Source organism: Phascolarctos cinereus, unplaced genomic scaffold, assembly GCF_003287225.1.
Source record: "Phascolarctos cinereus isolate Bilbo 61053 unplaced genomic scaffold, phaCin_HiC Scaffold_9;HRSCAF=440, whole genome shotgun sequence".
NCBI classification, from domain to species: domain Eukaryota; kingdom Metazoa; phylum Chordata; class Mammalia; order Diprotodontia; family Phascolarctidae; genus Phascolarctos; species Phascolarctos cinereus.
The window spans coordinates 6,952,954-6,976,996 of record NW_027556402.1 but is presented as its reverse complement, the minus strand read 5'-3'; the positions used below and the strand labels follow the sequence as shown (position 1 = coordinate 6,976,996).

The following is a 24,043-nucleotide window of genomic DNA, read 5'->3' as shown; positions in this document are numbered from 1 at the left end:
GCAGACAGAAGTTAAATGGCTTGCCCAGGGTCACATAGCCAGTAGATGTCTGAGTTAATCAATCAATCAATAAAAACTTATTAAGCACCTATTATGTGCCAAGCACTGGGGCTACAAAAAGGTGCAAAAGACCGTCCTTGCCTCAAGGAGCTTACAATCTACTAGGGAGACATCAAATAAATACATACATAGAAAGCTATATATTATGTAAAAAGAAAATTATTAAAGTATGAAAGTACTAGAATTAAGATGGGGTGGGGAAGGCTTCTCGTAGAATGTGGGATTTTATTTGAGACTTAAAAGAAGACAAAAAGGTAAGTAAGCAGAGCAGAGCACAGAATTCCAAGAATGTGGGACAGCCAGAGAGAATGACCAGAATACAGAGATGGAGTGTCTTGTTAGTGGACTGACTAGGTTATGATTTCTAGGCTCTTCTTTTTCTCCACTTATTTCTTTCAACTGATTTTTAATTCTTACTCTTTTAAGGTAGTAATTTGGCCCTAAAACTAGTTTTGCTTGCCCGTCCTCAAAGCTAGTCTATTATAATACTCTTCCCTCCCTTACTTCTGTTTACTTTTCCTATTTCAATTTTGATTTACTTATTACAAACTCATCTTTTTGAATTCATTTATCTATTTCTCTCCTTTTGAAGCTTTTCTTTCCCCATAGGGTTAATTCAATCATTCCAAATCTTCACTCCCTCCCTGCCTACCCCTCAATCTATTATTTTAAATGACTTGCTTTTGCTATCATTCCCTTTCCCAAGAAGGTTCATTTGCTTCTTCCTCCTCAGTATTTCTTTCAAACTATTCTGAATTTTGTTTTGTGATTGATAGCCTATACTCTTGTTTATTCCAACCTTTCTTAATTCTAGTGCCTTCCCTCTATCATTTATTTCCTATTTCTCCTGTATATAGCTTGCTTTATATGTATTTGTTTGCATATTATCTCCCCCATTGTATTGAAAACTCCTTGAAGGCAGGGACTGTCTTTTGCCTCTTTTTGCATCCCCAGTGCTTAGCACAGTACCTGGCACACAGTAGGTACTGAATTAATGCTTATTGATTGATGCATTCTCTTTGTGCAAGAGGATAAATGATACTGAGTATTGGAGAGTTGTGACTTTTTAAGTAAAGATAAGCCACTGAGAGTCAGGAAGTTCTCATTTAAGGTATTGAAATGGTAAGAAGTACAACAGTAGCAGTTGGATAAGAGGAACCTGGGGAGAGGAGTTGAAGACACTACTAGCGGGGTTGGAAATCTGAGCTTTCTGAGCTGTGGCAGTGAGAAGCAGTCAGCTAAGAGAAGGCTTCAGCTGAGTAATTCCTGATTGGTTGGAGAAAACTAATTTCATTGGTCAAGAGCTTCAATGATAGCTGTTGCCCTTCAGTGCCAACTAGAGGTGAAGAAAGGTGAAGCCTTTCTTAAGGGCTTGTTGCTCTCTGCTGCCCCCTCTGGCTTGAGAAGGAAAAGGGAGACTTTGCCCTGTTGTACCCTGGTGAACTGGCTTAAAGAGTGAATCTGAATTGGGGTGAACTCCATTTTGATTGGACAGTGTGGCATCCAGGCAGGTGACTGAATGATTGGCTGGACCAGAGATAGCCAGTCTGATAAGCTTAGTAGTTCTCTGGATTAAAGAGAATGACTATCCATATTAAAAGCTAACACTTTCTAAATACTCTTTAAAGGGTGCTGGGTAATTGAAAGGGCTCAGGAAGATTTATGTTTCAGAAGATATTTTCTCCAGCTAAGGACTAGTGAAGATTAATAGTCAAGCAGTGACTAGATAAGCAATTTCATGTGGTGCAGATGTTCCTGAATGGACCAATAACATTGAAACCTGCAGTCCAGAGCTGTGAGTTATCCTAAGCACATGACTTTCCAACTCCCTCATGTGTTTCTCTGCCAGGTTCCTATAAGGAGGTCCCCTCTCTTCACTGCAGCTTTTGAGTATAGTAGTGGGAGAGGATGATCTGGGTGTGTGTGTGTGTGTGTGTGTGTATATGTATATTCACGTATTTTGCTATTTATGCATTTGCTTTAACATAGTATCTATCATAACATATTGCCTTACTATTAAGTAAATTGTTGTGTTTATAATCCAAACAATGTCATTATTGTGATGACTGGCTGTGTAAATATCAAGAATTGTGTGGATGAGTTACTTTGTGAAGGTATAGTTGTATGGATAGAAAATACACGAGATGGGGTCTCAAGAGCAAAAGTGGTAAGTAGAGGAAGTACATTTCTTCCCAAAGTTTACTGCTAGGACCTTGAGAGAGTTTAAATATAACCAGGTGGCGATGGTCCATCTCTAAGAACAGAAACCATTTAAAGTGAGAACACACTGCAGTCAGCAAGACACAGAGAAAGAATGAGTATTAATATCCCACTTTAATGTTGGCCCCATAGTAACACACTTGTTTCATTACATTTGGATGGCATCAGAGAAGATCACCCAATATCTGGTGATAGACTCTGAAGGAGTGTGAGTTCCTATATTTTAATGATATTTTATATAATTATATTATTATAAAACATATATATATATACATATTTTACATCAACAAATATAATCCACTCTGATTTGCTTCTTTTTTATTAATGAATTCTTTTCATCAGCATTCAAATTTATATTTCTTAAGCTGGGTTTCTTCCCCATCTTTTTGCTATAGTCCTTTCTCCTTCTGTTGTTTTGGTTATAACATAATCTTATTTTGCAAAGTCACACCCCCATTATCCTGCCTACTCCAAACCTAAAAAATCTTGTCTTAGTTTATAGCAATCCAATCTTTTATCCTGTATACACATACTCTGCACAAATCTGGGGTTCTTCTTTAACTAATGTCTTCCTTTTGTTTTTATTTTTAACAACCCATTATAGATAAGATAAAAATTTGGCTTAGAATAAAAATTAAAAAAAAAAACCTCTCTACCCCATCCCCAACCTCTTTGATTGAATAATCTTCATTACTGATGTTTTGACATAGACAGACAGATAGAAAGATAGCTAGATAGATAGCTAGATAGATAGCTAGATAGATAGCTAGATAGATAGCTAGATAGATAGATAGATAGATAGATAGATAGATAGATAGATAGATAGATAGATAGATGGATGGATGGATGGATGATTTCCATTCTTCCTCTCCATACTCCACCTTCCCTTTAGTTCTCCAAATGATATGATTCTGTCTGACCCATGTTCAATGGCCTCTCTCCTCAAATTCCAGTCTCTATGTTTTCAATACCCTTTACAGTAGGTGTGAGTTAAAAGCTATATTATCACTTTCACTTGAGTTTAGTTTTGAAGCCTTCCTAATCCGTGTGTGTGTGTGTGTGTGTGTGTGTGTGTGTGTGTGTAAGGGGGTAGCAATCAATGATCTAGGGCTAGAAAGGATATCAGAAGCCATCTAGCCCAACTCTAACCTTTTACAGATGAAGAAACAGAGGGACCAAGAGGTGAAGTGACCTGCCCAAATTCATACTAGAAGTAACATAGCTAAAGATTGAAAATTCTGGTTTGCAATTCATCCCTGTGGCTAAATGTAATGTTCTTCCCACTGAAAAATATCTCACCTAAAATCATAGACTTAAGAAATTTCAGAGGTTATCAAGACACAAGATCACAGAATCACCAACTTTGAGACGTGAAAGGGACTTCAGTGGCCAGCCTCCTTATAGTATCCAGCTCCCTTCTCTTCAGCTAGAGTCTCAAATCTTATTTTAAAATCAATATACTCTTTTGTTCTCCATCACCCTGACAAAGGTCATCTTCCCTCCACCTCAGGTCCCATTTTTCCTCCCCTGAAGCTTCACTTCTGATTCCTTTAGGGGTCATCATTCTCTCTAACAGTTTGGAGTGTGGACAATATGTTCTCCAGGAGGGAAATCAGCCTCCCCTTGGAACACAGGTCATGGCCATTCATCTGCTGCAGAAAAACAAACAAACAAACAAACATTATTTACTCCATCCAAGTCACTAAATGATTTTCCCTATTATCCTATCCTGGTTAAGATTTTTAATCTTAAAAAAAAACAACTATTTATTTGTGTTTATATTTAAAATCAAGGGTTATTGACTTTTTTTTGGTCTCCTGAACACCTTTGGTAGTCTGATTAAACCTATAGACCCCTTCTCAGAATGATGTTTTTAAAGAAATAAAAATAAAATACATAAGCTCATAAAGGAGACCAATGATATTGAAAAATAATTATCAAAAAGAAGAAATTTAAGTCCATTTACCCCAGGGTAAGAACCTGTTTGTACTCATACAGACTAATATCATCTCTTATTAACTTGACAACCCCATTCAACTTCCTTTCCTTAATTCCCATCCTCCTTCCCTCCCCCAGCGCGCGCGCGCGCGCGCGCGCGCACACACACACACACACACACACACACACACACACACACACACACCCTCAGGCCTATACAATCATCCTCTTTGTTTCATCAAGGGCTCCCACCTACAAATTCACTCTAGTAACCTGCTTTACTTTCCAATTGTTGTACTTGTTTGTTTGTTTTGTTTTGGCGTGGCTGGTCAACCACCTTCTCCTCCTGGAGGCTCTCCTCCCTAATCCTCCCAGTCCATTTGTAAGTCTTCCATGATTTTCCTTGATTGTGCTCCTCTTTCAACTTGAAAGTAGAATCTGGATGAATTATCCGGGCCTGGAGATTGTTCTTCTCCAAACTGTCCTCATTTTCTCCCAAGTTTTACTGAATTTCTCCTTCCCACATTGTCTTTCAGCTATTTCACAAGTTTAAAGCTCTCCAAGTCACCTAAATGACTTCTGTCTCAAAGTCTTTCTCTTTTTTCCCCACCTCTTTTCCCACAGAAGCCAGATGTAGAAAACAGTAGCTTGATCCCTTTATTTTACAGACGAAGAAACTGAGGTTCAAATATGTTAAGTGAAACTAGTTTGGAAGAGAACTGGTACAGCTACTCACTTCCCTAATAGCGACCAGCCCACAACAATCCCTCTTCGTCCTCTTTAAATCCCCCAGGGCATGGACAGTCTTTCATGCCTATAGCCAGGGTATGGTGTTATCCAATTGGCGCTTTCAAAGATGATACAGACCACGGATCACAGCCTCCCTCATCACCCCTGTCCAGAGTGCTGACAACAATGACTCAGCCCAGTGCTTTTCTATCCCTTATCACTGTGCTTTCTGTCTCCTAAATACTTCCCCTTACAAAGGCTAACACAAGTATGCATTCATAATCAAGAAATCCTTGTTAAATAAATGAGTGTACTCTAGGGCATAATAAAGAAATGCCTCTACAACATGTAGGGGAGTATTTTTCATGCTGAACTGAATTATTAACAAAGTAATACTGATCGCTGGAATTTATATAATGCTTGAAAAATTTACAGAGCACTTTACATACATTATCTCATTTGAGCTTCACAAAACCCTGTGGAACACAGTCCTGTTGCTACTATCCCCATTTTGCACATGGGGAAACCAAGGATTAGAGACGTTAAATGGGTTGCTCAGGGTCACAAAGCTAGTCAGTGTCTGAGACAGGATCCATGCCCAGGTTTTCCACTAAACAACACTGCCTTTCAATATAGTTTCCATCCCTCGATATTTGAGAACTGGCTCTTTTCCCTATACACTCCCAGCTAATACTTGATTATTACAGGGCAAAAAAATACAGAAACCCCTCTCTAGAGCCTAAAACAAAGAATACCAAGAAGCTTGTCTTTCTTCAGGGACCTATGGAGTTAATGTTCCTCCTTTAAAAAAAAAACACACAATTGCTTTTAAGTACAGCTAAAGAGCAATGTTTATATTACCTTAAATTCAATCTTTAATTAGTGATGGCAAGATCAGTAGGTGTGCAAATGAAACCGGAATCACAGCCCAGACTATTGCTGCTTCCAGAGGTGTAAATGAATGCCCAATGGATTTTTTTTTAATTGCGTGAGAACAGACAAGGAAATGTCTCCATAAAACTGTCACCTCTATGGGGAAAAGTGTTAATTTTATGCTAATGAAGATTTTGTAAAGAACACTTAATTGAAATCAGCAACAGGAAGGATTTTACATATGGAAAAAAGTAGCAAGATGCTCATCAGACCTGGGACTGGCATTGTCGGGGCACTGCCCACCTGGCAGCTCTAGCACCTCATTGTCAACCCCAGCTATGCCCAAATCTATGTTTCTTCCCCTTCCTCTAGACTTCCCTCATTCTAAGTCCCAACACAAAGGAGTCAGGTCAGAGAAGTGAAGAATCACAGATTTGAAGGGGAGCTCCTTCGCCTAAAACAAGAATCAGTTCTCTGTGTCAGGATCCCAAAGAGAAATAAATGTGTCTGTCTCTGGGAGGTGGGGAAGGGGAGCTGACCATGCCTCATCAATGTTAGTAATGCATAAGCCATTTCTATAATAAGAGTCTTGAATATACTCCTACTTCCTCCTAACTCAGATGTGATAAACCCATCTCCAAACAGAAGATATTCATCTTTGGCTTAATGTCTTGTTTTAGTTTTTTTTTTAATAAATTCAGTTTTTAGTTTTAAAATTTGTTGTTTTTATTGTTCAGTTGTTTCAGTCTTCTCCAATTCTTCATGACCCCATTTGGGATTTTCTTGGCAAACATACTGGAGTGGTTTGCCATTTCCTTCTCCAGCTCATTTTACAGATGAGGAAACTGAGGCAAACAGGGTGAAGTGACTTGCCCAGGGCCACATAGCTAATAAGTGTCTGAGGCCAGATTTGAATTCAGGAAGATGAATCTTCCTGACTTCAGGCTGGGAACTCTATCCATTTCGACACCTTGCTGCCCCAGCATCTAAAATTGAGAAGGGATATCGGGTTTGACTAAACACATACATTGGGTTTAAATCCCCATTCTTCCACATATTACCTGCATGACACTGAACACATCACTTGACTAGCTAGGTCTCAGTTTCTTCATCTATAAAATGGAGTTGAATGAGATGACTCCCTTCCAGCTGCAAACCTATGATCCTGTGATCTTGTACAGCCTCTGCAATAATCATTAGTACTCTGTTCAAACATACTGGTAACTGTGTTTAAAGCACATTTGTTACACCGAGTTTATCCTCCTTAAATTCTAGTTTAGCATTAGCTGTAAGAAAGCCTGGGGCTCTCCAAATGGGAAGATTAATAATGATGATGATGATGATGATGATGACGATGATGTACTTATTATGTGCCAGACGCTATGCTAGGCACTTTACAGTTGTTATCTCATTTGAGCTTCACAACCCAGGAAGTAGGTTCCATTATCCCCACTTTACAGATGAGGAAACTGAGGCAAACAGAGATTAAGTGACTTGCCAAGGGTAACACAGCTAGTACCTGTGTGAAACAGGATTTGAACTCAGGTCCTCCCTGCTCCAGCTCTAGCTCTTTATCAACTGGACCACCTAGTTGCCAATAAGTATTACTATATTAAGAATGGGTTTCAAAAAAACCAGGTTTCATAAATTTTTTTTGTTTAACAGTTATATAAGTACCCACCTGGGGTAGGTGGGGTAGGTGGAGTAGAGGAGTAAGGAGGGGTGCAAGTGTGTACCATTTTAAGAAAACCCTAATTTTAAGCTAACTGTGTACCAAAAGTGACCAATTGTATTATTTTCTTTGCTATAAATAATTACTTGCTTTAAGCAGGGATTTGCATTTATGCCATAGTTTCTCTTGAGATGAATGAGTGTCCAAGAATTCATCACCCAGTAGGAGTGGTGCCTTTGGAGTCAGAATAGCTAGCGTAAAACTCTGACTTGGCCCTTTTCCTACCAGTGTGACCTAGGGTAAATTCCTTCATCTCTCTGGGCATCAATTGTAAAATTAAGGAGTTGGGCTCGATGAACTCAAGGCTTGATTCCAACTCCAAATCCTTAAGATTAGAACCCTAGCAGACAATCCTGTGTGATGAGCCTAAGTCTGATGCTAAGCCAGGCTGGTCCTCAGGCAACACCATCCTGGCCCCTCCCCAGCAGTCTCTAATCATTTTTTTTTTAATTCTGAACTTAAACATCAAGAAGGAGCATTTCCATACACACAGAAGGACACAAGAGGATAATTTTATGTGAGTAAATTGCCATTTCATAAATCACACATACCATTTCCACATTATTCTAAAACTGTCCTGTTTGTGTTTCCTTCCTGAATTTCCTTCTGTTCTTTTCTATTCTTTTTTTTTAATGTTTCAATGGCCCTTTTTTTGAATCATTATTGCTTTTTCCCCTCCTCTCTATACTCCCCCAATTAAAAACTGAGAGAAAGAAAAAACCTTTTAACAAATAAACATATCTAAGTAGAACTATTCCACACAATGTCCATATGCACAAATATTTCGGCATCTCTGTACACCATCTCCCTATCAGGAGGCTGATAACATGTTTCATCATAGATCCTCTGGACATGTGGTTGGTCGTTGCGTTGATCAAATTCTCAAGTCTTTCAAAGTTATTTTTTGTTACAATATTTCTGTCCTTGTAGAAACTGTTTTCCTGGTCCTATTCACTTCACTCTTCATCAGTTTATACTACCCAGGATTCTCTGCAATTGTCTCTTTCTTCATTTCTTTTGGTGTCATCATCATCATCATCATTACTGCTGTCATCATCACCATCACCACCACCATCATCATCATACCATTGATATAACATTTTAAGGTTTGCAAAACACTTGACAAATATTATTTCAATTTGACCCTTATAATAAACCTGGAAGATAGATATCATTATTATCCCCATTTTACAGATGGAGAAACTGAGGCAGTCAGCGATCAAGTGACTTGCCCAGGGTCACACAGCTAGGAAGTGTCTGAGACTGTATTTGAATTCAGGTTATCCTTTCTTCAGGTCCAATTCTCTCTCCACTGAGCCACCTAGCTGCCTATAATATACTATTACATTTATGTGCCACAATTTGTTCAGCCATTCCCACAATGAATCAATCCAAGGTCACCCCCCACACACATACACCTTGGATTATATATAGGTCTTTGCTTTTTCTTTGCTGTTTCACTTTTAATCTCCTCTTCAGGATCAATAAGTTTATTTTGCTTGTGTATATTCTCTCTCTGGTGTTAACCTTCCATTTAAATCCTCCCACCCATTGCCCACTGGTTTCCCTATTGAGATTGATATATCTCTACATCAAATTTTGTGGGTGTGTTCAATTTTCTTTGACCTTTTCAAATAAGAGTGAGGCTACAGTCTTCTTCTCATGCAACTCAATTATGAGAAATACTAAGTTTCCTCACCTTCTTCTTCCTTTCTACACCAATGTATTCCTTCTTTCACTTTCCTTTCTTTTTCCTCTTAAAGCCCTCAGAAGAGAAATAATCCACTCTTCAGACTTCTGTTTTTCTTATTTAACTGCCTTAATACCCTTTGAAAATATTGGAGTTCTGAAGGGAGACCTGTTTCTTCTACTCGTATGACAATGTTAGCACTACATCATCATACAGAGTCACTAATCCTTTTTCCAAAGAACTAACTCCAGTTCATTTCAAATAACTCTAAAATCTGACACAGCCTCCCCTCTTCTTCCTCTATTTTCCAGGAAGTGATGGGACAAATTGCCAAGATCTTAGTTATTTTGAGGTTAAGCTTCAAACTAGCTTCTTTCACCCTCATGAAGAGGCTTCTTATTTCATCTTCACTTTCTGCCATTGGAGTGGTATCATCTGCATATCTGAGATTGATGATATTTCTCCTGACAACTTTAATTCTAGCTTTGGACTCATCTAGCCTGGCATTTCACATGGTATTCTCTACATGTAAGTTAATTTTTTTTAAAAAGTAACAATATACAATCTTATTGTACTCCTTTCCCAATCTTAGCCCAATCAGTTTTTCCATGTTTGGTTCCAATTGTTGCTTCTTGGTCCTCACACAGGTTCCTCGGGAGATAAGTAAGATGATCTTATATCCCTGTCTTTTTGAGGACCTGCAACATTTGGTTGTGATCCACCAAAGGCTTTAGTGGAGTCAACAAAGCAGAGTAGATCTTTTTCTGGCACTTTTCTGCTTTCTTCACAATCCAGCAAATATTGGCAATTTGGTCTCCAGTTCCTCTCCCTCTTCAAAAACCGGTCTGCTCTTCTGGTAATTCTCAGCTCACATATTGCTGAAGCCCAGCTAGCAGAATCTTGAGCACAACCTTGGTAGCATGTGAAATGAGCACAATTGTTTGGTAATCTGAACATTCTTTGGAATTGCCCTTCTTTAGAATTGGGACATAAACTGATCTTTTCCAATCCAGTTTCCACTGTGGAGTTTTCCAAATTTGCTGGCACACTGAGTGAAGCACTTTAACAGCATCATCTTTTAGGATTTTCAATAGCTCAACTGGAATTCTATCACCACCACTAGCATTATTCTTAGCAATGTTTTTTAAGGCTCACTTGACTTCATTCTCCAGGATGTCTGGCTCAGTAGTTTAGTTCAACTAGATCATCATGGTTATCAGTGATGTTAAGATCTTTCTTTTGAAAACTGTCTATTCAGATCCTTTGACCATTTATTAATTGGCAAATGCCTTATTTTGATAATGACTCAGTTCTATACTCAGTATATGGTTGAGAAATGAGGCCTTTATCACAGAAATTTGCTATACAAACTTTTGATATTACTTCATTATCTATGGTACCTTTTTAGTGAAATTTAGTTTCCCTGGTTATCTTTTTAAATTATGTCTTTTTTTTTAAATTTTGCTTTGTCTGAGACCATGATTGCTACCTTTGTCTTTTTTTGGTTCAGCTGGGGCATAATAGATTCTACTCTAGTCCTTTATTTTATCTCTCTGTGTGTCTTTCTGTTTCAAGTGTGTCTCTTGTAAACAACATATTGTTGAATCCTCGTTTCTAATACATTCTGCCATCCACTTCTGTTTCATGAGTGAGTTCACATTCAGTTATGATTTCCTTCCATCCCACTTTCTTCATCATTAGTAATAGCACTTACTGTGATGAGGTATAGTAGCTAGCAGAACATAGTTCACGGTGTTCTGGCAAGGCATCCTTTGGCTGTGTATAAAAGTCTATGGGCCCCTTTCCAAAACAGTCTGTTTAAATGCTTAAAATATAATATAGAGGATGTATGACAAAAAAAAAGATCAACAAAGATGTATTTTTTCCCATCAAAGTTCACAGATTCACTAGTTATCTGTCCCCAGTCCCAATGGGCGTTTATAGAATCCAAGTTAAGAATCCTTGCACAGATAAAAGTAGGATACTATAGCTAGCGAATGCCCTACTTTTATTGATGCAGAGGTGAAGCTGGGATATGGCAAATCTGAACCAACAGCCTGGTCCCATAATGTTCTAGAATGGCCTGTTGACCAACTTCGAAAGACTTGGCTACTCTGATTAATACAATGATCCCAGAAAATTCCAAAGGACTCATGATGAAAAACGTCATCCACCTCCAGAGTGAGAACTGATGAACCCTGAGTGCAAATTGAAGTACACACACACACACACACACATACACACACACACACCACACACAAATACATATATATACACATATATATTTGCTTTGTTTTACTATATGGCTAATATGGAAATATGTTTTGCATGATTTCATGTGTATAATTGATACGTTGTTTGCCTTCTCAGTGGGGGGGGGTAGAGGGAGAGAGTCTGGAACTCAAAATTTAAAGAAAAGAATGTTAAAAACAAATAATAAATGAGGGAGGGGGAGAATCAATTAGCCACAGACTGTCAAAACCCACCCCCTTTTTTTTTTTTTGCAATATCCTCAGACCATTTGCTTCCTCTCTAGGCTATATCCCCCCACCCCCAATACGTAAGCCATGATGCTTCTGCTTTCCTTGGCCTGAGGAGGCTGCTTGGGATGCTTCCCCTGTATCTCCTCTACAGAAGCATTACGGAGATGTGAAAGGGGGACTTTACTGCAGGTTGTGACTTGCCTAGGTTCACACACAATGATCTTGTCCCACTGATTTCCTGGAGCTTCTGTCTGCACATCTGTATTGCCACAGAATAAGAAGCTGGCAGGGAGGGACCTGACTTTGTCAATAGAAGACCGGAATTAGATTAAGTCCCCCCTCAGACACTAACATCATGGGCAAAGGAACTTAGACACTCTGAGCCTTGATTTCCTCATCTGTAAAATAGGAATGATATCTGTAGTACCGGGACTGTTGTAAGGCTCCAGTGAGATAATGTGCATAAACGCTCCTTATAAACTCTGGAATGCTCTATGAATGTCAGTCATTATAATGGTGATTACCATCATCATCATCATTTAACCAAACATTCATGAGGAAAATAAACCTCAGAGAGATGATACCACTTGCCCAAAGTCACAGAGCTAGTTAAGAACTGAGTCAAAATTAAAACTCAAGTGTTCAAAGTCCATTAGCCTGGGATTTAGTATAAGATTCTCAGCCAATCAACTAACTCATTTTCAGCAGTAAACAGATCAGTCCTTTCTTGGGAGAGTTCCTAATGAAATTACACGTGTGGATATCCCTTCCACTCCATTCCATCCTGCCCCTCCCCCCAAACAAAAGATAACATGAAGTGGGGGTGAGGAAAATATTTCAATCAAATTTTGTTTGAGCAGGAACTCAAGCTCAGAGTGGTCCCCACCTCTGGAAATTCCCTGAAGGTTAATGAAAGTATGAACCTTCAGAGAGTGCTCCAGCTGACTGACGCAATCAGCCTGCTGTCCCTAAGCTTTCCTGGAAACTAATCAAGACAGCAACAGCGGCAGGAGTCCCCCACGTGACAGAGAAAGGCAGAATAATTACAGTAGCATCTTTAAAACTGAGACATAATGTAAATGTTTTTGTAAATATCTCACAGCAGGGCAGTCACACATCCATGCAGAACGCATTCATAGCTCAAAAGAATCTTATGTATGCACAACGAAGCCAAATTCACCATAGTGATTTCCTGCTCTTAATGTTCTGACACGCACTAATGTTAATGCATCTTCTTTCCCCATGAATCCTACACTAAAAATCACTGTAAATGTCACAGTCAGTTGGAAAGAAATGCAAATCAACTCAATTTTCTCGTGAGTTAAATTGTATTTAAATTCAAATATTCTCCTAGAAGCTTAAACTCATTCTCTTCCCTGTGGCATATGCCATAATATTTGAATCATTATGTGGACAGAAGATGAAAACAAAAAATCAAGTGCAAAAAATCAAAAGCAATCGTATAACAAAGGGGGAAAGATCTACTTCCAGCTAACTCAGGCTCCCAGATATAAGCTGCCAGGAGTCATTTTTAGGAACATTGGGAAAGTTAAGTCTTTTTCTGGTTCTCTGGCTTAAAAAACAACTGAGAAAAGATACAATTAAAGTCATATGGACAGGAAATTTGATTCAACTTTTGTGATGAGTTGCATTTATCTAAATACTCTCCTCCATTCTGTCCAGGATGACCTCTATTTTGAAGTCTTTCACAAAGAATCCCACAAGAGAACTGAACAATATGTTTCAATGATATCAAGGAAGGTACCAGACTGAGAGAACTGCAATGTTGGAAGGGGCCTGGGAAGCTATTTAGTTGAACCTGCACCTATAAAAAGAATGTACACTACAACCTATATGGCCAAAGGTCACCAAAGTCGTGATCCAAGACATTTAGGGAGAGGGAGTCCACAACCTATAAGAGGCCATTCAATCTCTGAAAAGGTCTACTAGTTTCTATTTTTAATTTTTCTTTAAAAACTTAGCAAAAATTGTTGTTGTTCTTCAGTCATTTTTGCCCTATCTGACTCTTCATGGACCCACTGAGGATTTTCTTGGCAGAGATCCTGGAAGAGTTTGCCATTTCCTTCCCCAGCTCATTTTATAGATGAGGAAACTAAGGCAAACACGGTGAAGTGACTTGCCCAGGGTCACACAGCTAGTAAGTATCTGAGGTCAGATTTGAACTCAGGTCTTCTTGACTCTAGGCCCAGAGCTCTATCTACTGAATCACCTAGCTGTCCTCAAGCAAAAACGAACAAGTACAAAAAGTTCAACAAACAAAAAAACTGAAAAGATAAGAAACTCAACTTTGCTTCCCTAGGAATTTTTTGAAGTAAATGTAATTTAGTAATACCAACACTTTCCTTCTTATCCTTCTGAAAACCTTTATGAACTTCCTGCTTCTCCCTTCTGTGTGTTTTTCATTTTTTTTCCCTTTTAAATCACTATCACTAATTATCTCCTGCTGCGCCAAAATTTTACCTACCACGCCCCCAAATCAAAGACATCCCTTTGATTACATTTGAAATGCTTCTGCACAAACAAAATTAATACACCTAGGATAAGAAGAAAAGCAATTGAGTGGGGAAAAAATCATAGAAGGGTTTAGTATCCAAGACATAAATAGCTATAAATAGCTAGCTACGCACAGACACACAGACACACACAGACACACACAGACACACACAGACACACACACACACACAGACAAATTTACCCTGGGTTACTTAGAAACTTTTTTGATGATTGGCCAGACGTTCCAAAAGCAACAAATAGGGACACAAATGAGAGGCTGAACACCCAAAACAGCTAGAAGTGTTTTCACGCGGGGCCAGAAAAACAGGTCAGGGCAGGGAGGAAAGGCAGAGTCGGATCTCAATTAGTCTTCCGCATATCAAGCTGTGTCTACCAGCTTGCTCCATTGCAATTCCCACTATGCACAATGATCATATAGACAGGCATCACAAGCCAGTTATGACAGATCATAGTTTTATGTCAAAGGTAAGATGCTTTCAAAGACATGAATGAAATCAGGAATTATAAACAGGCTTAAAGGATAGAAGAACTCTGGAATAAATGTGTACCATTTCAGGTAGATATGGAGGCAGAAGGCAGGAGGAGATTGAAGCACTTCACCATTTTTTTTCTCAGTTTATTGGATATAGCTTAGCCACAACTGTCAGGGGGTGGGGGAGGTGGGGTGTAAATAAGCCTTGGTTCTTCTGCCACCATTTTAACATCTAAGTTTTAATGTCCATGTTGACTCTTTCTCCAGAATTCCCTCCATCCCTCTCCTAAATCAACATCAAAAGCCCCAGAATTCTTATCACTCACATTATTGTCATCTTGCTCTCCCCATTCCCCACACCAATCCCCATATTCATTCTAGGGATTGTAACCCAAGAAGTTCTTTTCTGCCTTCAGAACATCCAATCCCACCATCGATTTCTCCGATGTCCTTGAGGCACCTGGGTTATATTTAGAACAGAAAGGACAGATGATGAGATTAAGAGACAAAGGCAACCATATTCTAGGCCCATTATTTTGTTGTTGTATTTCCAGAAACTTAGCAATAGTTCAAGTAGTTCTGAGGAGCTTGGTTATCATGGCCTGAGGAAGTGGAGAACCCATCACCTCTACACAGTACAGGAAAACACTTCTGCTTGCTTGGCTGGGTAATTTTGATAACCAATTACCCATTAATACTTCATCTTTTTCTGAATACCTCAGAGGCTCTCACTGAACTGACTAAACTTCAGCATTCCTGGAATGCTCTTAGTGAAATATGCACTTCACCATTTACAGCTACGAAAGGACTTCCAAAAAACATGGTGATGAGATCTGTGGGTGTTTCTTTTGGACCTGAGGTCTTGAGTGACTGCCCAGGCAAGAACAGCATGCTGAACCCGGCGCCATTTTGCTGAGACAATGAACCCTGCCCAAATCTGTAAGGGTTCAAAATGGCTTCGTCCAGGCGGACTCAAAGTGGCAGCTGAGTTTCTATGCTAAAAGACTTCAGAATGAGAGATAACTGATTAAGGAACACTATGGAAAATCTGAACTCTACTTCTTCCTAGGGCAGAAAACTGAATTTGGCCTCAGATTATCCAGATCCAAGTTCACACTCTGCTATCTCTTCATTGCATGATCCTTCCAAAATCATTTAATCTCTCTTAGCCTCAGTTTCTCCATCTGTAAAATAGGAATAATAATATGTCTACTCTCTATTCCCAGAATTTTTACAGGAAACTCAAAGTTCTTTTTAATCCTAAAGTACAATAGACATGGGAATTTCAATTATTTTTGTATGATAAGAAAGGAAGAGAACCTAGGGAGTCTCCATCTCTTTAAAGGAAATCTTAAGGGAAGGGACTATTTCATTTTGTATCTCTGTATCTTCTGTACCTAGCCTTGTGCCTGACACATAGCAGACAACAGATCTTTGTTGATTGATTAATTCTCCCCCAAAATAAAGGATATTCTCTTATTAAAATGAAAAGGACGTCCTTTTATTAAAGTGAATTAAATTGAAGACCCAAAGCATACCCAAGAAGTAGATCTATCTGGACCTCAAGCTGGGGGGGCTTCTACTTCCACCCCTCAATTTGACAATGACCTTAACAGTCTTAAGGCACTCCACTAGTTTTAACGAAAATACTATCACAAATCAGTCAGGATAAACCCAAGTAGAAGAAAGGAAGTATTCATTAAGCACATACTTTGTACCAGGTACTGAGCTAAGAACTTTACAAATAGTATTTTATTTGATCTTTACAGCAGCCCTGGGAGGTAGGTGCTATTACTATCCCTATTTTGCAGTTGAGAAACTAAGTCAGACAAAGGTTAACTTGCCTACAGTCACACATTGAATATGTATCTGAGGCAGCACTTGAACTGGGGTCTTCCAGGCTCCAGGCTGAGTGGCTGTGCCACTGAGCTGCCTCCAGCTGTCTCTCATTTTTTATGTCATTTGTGTCTTTTTATTCTATCTTTTTCCTTTTGAAATTGTGTTGATTCCTTGAGTCCCTATATCACCTTCATTTACCAATGTAGCTTTCCTTCAACCCACCGCCAGAGAGCTAACCCCTACCAACTAAATAAAGAAAGAAAGAAAGGGAGGGGAGGTGGCATAGCTCGGTAAAATCAACCCAAACATCAAAAAATTCTAGCAACATTTATAGTATTCCCCACCCACAATCTCTCAACTCTGCACAGAAGGGAAGGCAGTACCTGCTCATCTCTCTTCTTTGGGGTTAAGCTTGGTCATTGGAATTTCACAGCATTCCGTTTGGGAACTTTTGTTGTTCATCACTTGTACATCATTGTAGTCACCACACATGTTGTTTCCCTGGTTCTGTTTACTCCATTTTCCATCCGTTCATATAAGTTTTCTTGTGCTACTCTGTACTCACTCATTGCTTTTTACAGTGAATAATATTCCATTATATTCATGTGCCATAATTTGTTTAACCAGCCCCTACTTGATAGCTCTCTATTTAGTTTCCAGTTCTCTATTACTACAAAAAGGAGGCGATTATTAATATTGGGATGGATATGAGTCCTTTCTTTTTATCATTGACCTATGTGGGATAGGTGCCTAGCAGTGGGATCTCTGAGTCAAAGACTACGGTCATTTTAGTCAATTCCTTAACATAGTTTTGGATTTTATTATTAAGAAGAGTCTGTCCAGGCAGCTAGGTGGAGCAGCGGATACAGCACTGGCCCTGAAGTCAGGAGGACCTGAGTTCAAATTCAGACCAAACACTTGACACTTACTAGCTGTGTGACCCTGGGCAAGTCACTTAACCCCAACTGTCTAAAAATCAATCAATAAAAAAGAAGAGTCTGTGGCCTTAAAAAACTGCCAGAAAGATTTCTAGACTGGATATCACATTGTTTCCCTTTGCTCACCAGGTTGAATTTTAGAAAATTACCTAGAAAAATAAGATAACCCCATAAACTTAATGTAATTGGATTTCAGGGTTTGGTGAAAAGTTGGCAAATGATTAGTGCCAAGCTTCTCACATGACAAGCTGTCTGTTTTTAATGTTTTCTGCAAGGTCTAATCAAATGGAATGGATGATACCATCACTGCAGAGAGAAGACAGGACCCAGAATGAACCTTCAATAGATTTGATGAGATTGAAGTAATTTGCAACACAAAAATCCTGGCAGACCTGACTTTTACACAGAAAGCTATTAGGACATTTTTCTCCTAGGTCTAGCATGACCCAGAAAATAAAGGAATGGCATTCAAATGACCTAGCAAGTCTTTTCTTCTCTTGTTTTTCTTGGCTACCTTGCAAAGGTTCCAATGGACTGTTTTTCATTGTTTTGGGAATCCAGAAAGGAAATAAACCCATTCTTCTGTGGCCTCCTGGATTCTTTATTTATTTTATATGCTCAAAGGACACTGTAGGGAGCCAGGGAATAAATTCCTAAGGAGAGTTTTATGGTTTAATGTGACTCACTTTTGAAATCTCTGATTCATAGGGAAAGTAAATATCTACTTATTGCTGTAATTAAATAAACTCAATTTCTAGGTTTAGGCTCTTATTATTAGAATATAAATGGTTGTCTTGCAGGCTATGGTACTCAATCATTTCCTTACTAAATAGCATCAATCAAAGTATTTCCACTGAGTCAAAAGAGGGATCTATGGATCCCATGATGACGTTAAAAGAGCAAAAACAATTTTTTTAAACTCAGCATAATATTGTTATGGTACCATTACCACTAAAATTCAATGTTAACAAATTTCAAAAAGCACATTACACAAGCTAAAGATGCACAACATTTATTGAAAAGGAAAATTATACACTATTCCTCATCCATCTTAAAATCACACTTTAAGTCATGTTCCAACAAGGTTTAGGACTTACAATCTGTACGTGGGTTGGTACAGATGTTATGACAGGCTAGACAAACTGATTACAACTTTCACTTTGGTGTGGATACTTCTTTCATCAGTTTTAGTCCATCCAGTCCAGGCAAAAAGACAGTCTCCAGAAGCATTTTCTCTGGCTTGGAAGTGTTCTCACCCCATTTGCCCACTGCGCTTTGCCTTCAGTACAAAACTGCTTTGGAGACCAAGCATTCATTGGCTTAAAACAAGGCATCTGCTGTTAGGGAGATTGATTATTCCAGGGCCTGACCTAATTGGGAGATTAGATATGGTCCTCTGCTCTGGACAGCATGGCTTATAGAAAAATGGGGCAGAAAAAAAGAGGGGGAGGACTTATCCTGGACTCTCACTGGTTTTTACAAAAATTTAACTAAAGCAAACAAAGCAAAACGGTGATAAATTCTGCTTCTAATGGTGGCAAAGGGGGTGATATTAAAAGACCCAGATGTAGTGCATGGGCCAACCCACATTCTACTCTGTAACAAGGTAGTGAGCATTTCCATGCTTGGCAACGGCCAAACATCACCCCATAATACGCAACTGAGCCAATACTCCTATTTTAGAGACAAGAAAGAGGAGACAGAGAGATTAAGCAAGTCCCCACAGCCATGGAGCTGCTTTCTCTCCTTTAGGTGTGTTAATATGCATGCCTCCCTCTGACGGGGAAGGGAGATGGGGGAAAGAAAGCCACTTGTTTCACACAAAGAAAGCTTCCTGGCCATCTCGAGGTTGTATCCATTTCAATGTAACTCCAGCCTTTGAGGTGGCAGTGTTTTCTGAACACAGACTTCACCTCATGGCTGGGGCTAACCAGACCTTTGTTAATGCTATTCACCAATATCTCAGACTCAGGTCATCCATCCAAAAACGTGACAAAGACCCCAGATTCTCATGGAAATCGCACCGCCCAAGAGAACTGCCCCCTCCGTCCACACAGACACAGATTCCTGACCTACCCCTGTTATTGTGTCCCCATCTTTTGTCTTCACCTCATCTGTCATGCTTAGGGAAAAAAAAATGTTCACTCAGAGGCTTAAGCAAAACTTTATGCTTTTATATAGACCATAAATCATAGGAACTTCAACCTCCCTGGGCAGTCAGGGATCACAAACAAGGTAACAAATGGTGACGTTTTTAACCCAGAGAAAAAAGGTGATTTTAGCAGAGCATCCGGATTCTATTTTCCAAAAGAAGAGTTACTTTTCTCTGCTTATTTTTTACCCTTTCTTGAACATCTCTGAGAAAGCGATTTTGGGGTTGTCCTCTTTTATTGGAGGAAAAGGAAGCAGCCTCTGAGCAGAAGCATTGGAGAAGAAAGGCTGTAGCTGAGGATTTATCATTATACTGAGTCAGATCTTGAGACTGTAAGTCACTGGATGCTTTGCTTATGCCTCGGGAAAAAGAGCTAGCAGAGATGCAAAGTCCTGGAAAGTTCTGAAAATCACGTGCTTCACTTGGTCCGCATGGAAGTTGGGTTGTGGTAGCCAAATGCAACAGGGGAGGCTCTTGATTGGGACACTTTGTAAAGATATTAGACCCCAGAATCCTTTGAATTTTTCCCTGTTAAATAAATGTTCATAACCTTTGATGACCAGAGGCATGTTGGAGCCAGATGGAACAGACTGCAGGAGAGTCTATTGTTAAATTTTCAGTTGTGAGCATTTAATATCTTACTAATTAGCAAATGATACAGAACAGGACTTAATTTTCTGCATTGTTGATAACCTAGACTTAAGAAAAAGTTGGAGAAAATGTTAAAAAAAAAAAAAAGAATGTGCTTTGTAGCCACTTTTTTCTTTAGAAAGTCAGTTGTTAAACATTTGCTAGCACACCCCTGGAAGGAAGGAAGAAGTTGTGTTGCCCAACTGGAACTGGTCAGCTGAGTTCCCAGCGGAGCAGCTGCTACTGTTACTCACAGGTTGCTGTCTGTCCCAGCAATCCTGAGGATCTTCCCCTCCCAGATTGGTTTTCTTTTTTTTTTTCTTTTAACTTAGTAAAAGAGAGGCCATTCTTTGCCTCATTTTTGCCTAGCCTTAATCACTGAATGGGCATTGCCTCAGACAAACTGAGACCTGAGAAAGACCTTAGCTCAAAAAGACCAAGGCCTCCCACTGCATCCTGGGCCATCTCAAGTGGTCCTGATCTACAACAGGCCCGGGACCCAAATGGCGCTGGAGGAGAAAATGAGGATGGTGACTGTGCACAGCCCTGCCTCACTTAAATCCAAGTCACTTGCAAGTCACAGCATTTCCTTGCTGATTCACGGTCCTCTTCGAGAATGAAGGACAAACAACATAACAACAGCACATCCCTGTGACTGTCCCATCTGAATACGGACAATGCTAAATCTTATTTTTTTTAAATAAGTCTAGAACATCTTAAGTTATTCTGAAAGTGCTTGATTATGAATTTTTGAAGGACATGTTAGCAGAGCCAAATGATAGAAGGTATGAATGCTATAAACTTAATGTGCTTTTTTCCTTCAATGTCCATCTTTCCACCCTCTTAAAGGTCCTTTTCAGAGAAATACCAGGTTGTTCTGATTGCTCTAGAAAATCTAGGTTCCACAAAGTCATGGAAGATAAACACTGATTTTGTTTTTGTTTTAAGACTAGGTCTCCACATCTAGAAATCATCGAGAAGGATAGAGTGAGTTCAAACTGGGCCTCAGATACTTACTGGCTATGTGACCCTGGCAAGTCATTTAACCCTGCTTGCCTCAGTTTCCTCATCTGTAAAATGAACTGGAGAAAGACACGGCAAACCACTTCAGTATCTTTGCCAAGAAAACCCCAGATGGGGTCATGGAAAGTCAGATACAACTGAAATGACTGAACAACTTCCTGTCTGGCCCTGGCAAGAAGTATAGGAGCTAGTCCACAGTCTGATTGTACACAAGAGCTTTGGGCCAGTTTGCCCTTCCTGAAGCAGCCGAATTGGCTTACTTAAATACAGAGCTCAAGAGATCTGCCAGTCTCAGCCTCCCCTGTGGCTGAGATTTACTGATCTGTTCCAGCAGTGAGGAATGATTAAAGGTGCAAGGGCACTGGAGTCAGAATGTTGACTTTCTTACCAATGTGACCTTCGCCAAATCCCTTAACCTCACTGAGCCCAGTTTCTTCCTCTGCCAAAGGGGGTTGGACCAGATAAGCATCTAAGGTGCTTCCACAGAAGAACATTTGATCTAAATGAGTGTGATGCTAAAGTAAAAGTGTGTTGGCAGTTTCCAGAGAGGATAGTTAATCACAGATCAGATTTTATCATCAAACCTTCATTTTAAGGAGTACAAAAAGTAACTCAATTAAAAATTCATTTAAGTGTATGTTGTAAAACAATTATTTATCTCAATGGCAAGAAAATTCCAAAGAACGCTGGGGTTGCCCTGAGACATCATGCATCAAAAGTAGGAATAGTTTCTTCGGATTGCAGAATAAAATGGTGCCTTTTAGCACCAGCCAAAACCTGTTGCTTCTTACCAATCGCCTCAGTGACATTAGATTAGCCAAGCATAGACCAGAGAAGCAAAAACTCTCCAATTCTCCAAATACATTCTCATGGTTTTGGCCTGGAATAAGCTCCTTCCTACTCTTTACCTGGTGCACTTCCTGATTCAAATGTTACTTCCTCCAGGAAGCTTTCTCTGAACTCCTCAGCCATAATTTATCCCCCAATCCAATTTTATCATCTGTTTGCTGCCTCATCAATACACATCATGAAGTACTTACTATTGTCACTATTGGGTGTATGTGTCTTTTGTCAGAATCACTATTTTATTAATTTATAATTATTGATTTAAATTTATTCAAACTTTATCAATTTTATTAAACACCTACTATTTGCCAGACACTGTGTGAAGTGCTGGGGCTACATAAAGCTGCTCTCAAGGGGTTCACAAGCAAATGGCGCAGACGAGCAGGGCCAGGCGCTGGGCTAAGCCCGGGGATATAAAATGAGGGAAAAGACAGGGTAACCTGCCCCCCTCTTAAATCTCTTTTTATGAATCCAAGCTTCACAGAACAAATCCCCAAAGGGATTTGTTCAAAAACATGTGGACTCAGTCAACAGGCTGAACCCAAGGCCCTAGGCAGCCACGTGTGGCCTCGAGGCTGCAGGTCCTCTGCCCCTGATACTAGACCTTCATCACCAACATCTAAGTCTCAGGTCATCTGTATAAAATGTCACAAAGGACCTGTATTCTCATGGAAATTGCACTTCCATATTCAACTATGAACATGAGTCATAAGGGAGGTGACAGCCAGCTTTGGCAAATGAAATTTCCTCACCCACAAGTTCCTTCCACCCAGGAGATCACAGATCTAGTCACTACCATTATTTATTGCACTAGGGAAAACATGATAGGTAGGGGATGGGAAATGTTAGGGAAAGGAAACAACAGATTAAAAAAAAATAGATAAAATTAACAAGTGACGAATATTTAAATGAGTTCAGCACGTGGCTCTTAGAGCCTACTGCAGAGAACTCACTTTTCTTCCTCCCCTGAGCCCTCCCCCATTCCTTTAAAGCCTTGTCATTAATGCTGGTTAGCTTATCTTCTACTTCTCTTAGTACAGCCAGGTTGTTGCTTGTCTCAGTTTTGTGAAATTTGCTGCCCAAACTCCCAACAGGTGGAGAAGCCTAGGGCCTAGGGCAGTTAGCTCCCTTCTTCAGCCTATCTGTTTGAGCATTTTCACCGATTCTCCAGACCCATTCCCAGTCAGGGTAGGAATGTCCTTTTATCGTCCTCTTCCCTGCCCACCCCACACATACTCCCACCTTCACAGATGAAGATTCTCCCCTAACTGAGCCTCACAATGTCTTGACTTCAGACCTTCAGTCTTCCACACCCTCTATTCCAACTTGCCCACCAATTTTAGATTAAACTTCCTAAATAAAACATCACTTTAGTCACCTGAAACAGATTTCAAATTCAAGATTAAATTTCTGACCCCAGTTCCAACACTCTATCCACTATACAACCTAATATAAACACAGTAGGTCTCCTTTTGTTCAGAAGAAACATGGTTGGGTGTGTAGGGCCATCCTTGGAGTCAGGAAGACACAGGTTCAAGTCCCACTTTTGACACAAACTGGCTGTGTCAACTTGGGCAGTCATTTAACCTCTCAGTATAGATCATTTTCTACCTCAGTCCTTACCTAGCTCTTGGTCACTGAATGGACACTGCCTGAGGCAAACTGAGGCCTGAGAAAGGACCTTAATTTAGAAAGGCCAAGGTCATCAACGGCATCCTGGGTCATTGCCAGTCATCTTGACTTTTGTCTTGCCACTGGACTTCAACGGCTCTGGAAGAGGGATCGAGGCTAAATGAGTGCAGCTCTGCCTCACTTAAATCCAAGTCAGGCACAGTCAGGACATCACCATTGTGCCATCTTTGAGTCCTCTTCAAAACAAGACA

The 24,043-nt window shown here is 39.7% G+C and overlaps 1 long non-coding RNA gene across 1 annotated transcript in view; it reads right to left on the bottom strand.

Moving 5' to 3' along the window:
• Positions 1-2,375: 2,375 nt before the first annotated feature.
• LOC144455139 (uncharacterized) overlaps positions 2,376-24,043 on the bottom strand; it is a 33,567-nt gene continuing 11,899 nt past the window's right edge. The window contains exon 3 of the long non-coding RNA XR_013483817.1: positions 2,376-3,932. This is a non-coding gene — a long non-coding RNA (uncharacterized LOC144455139). The remainder of the gene's footprint in view (positions 3,933-24,043) is intronic.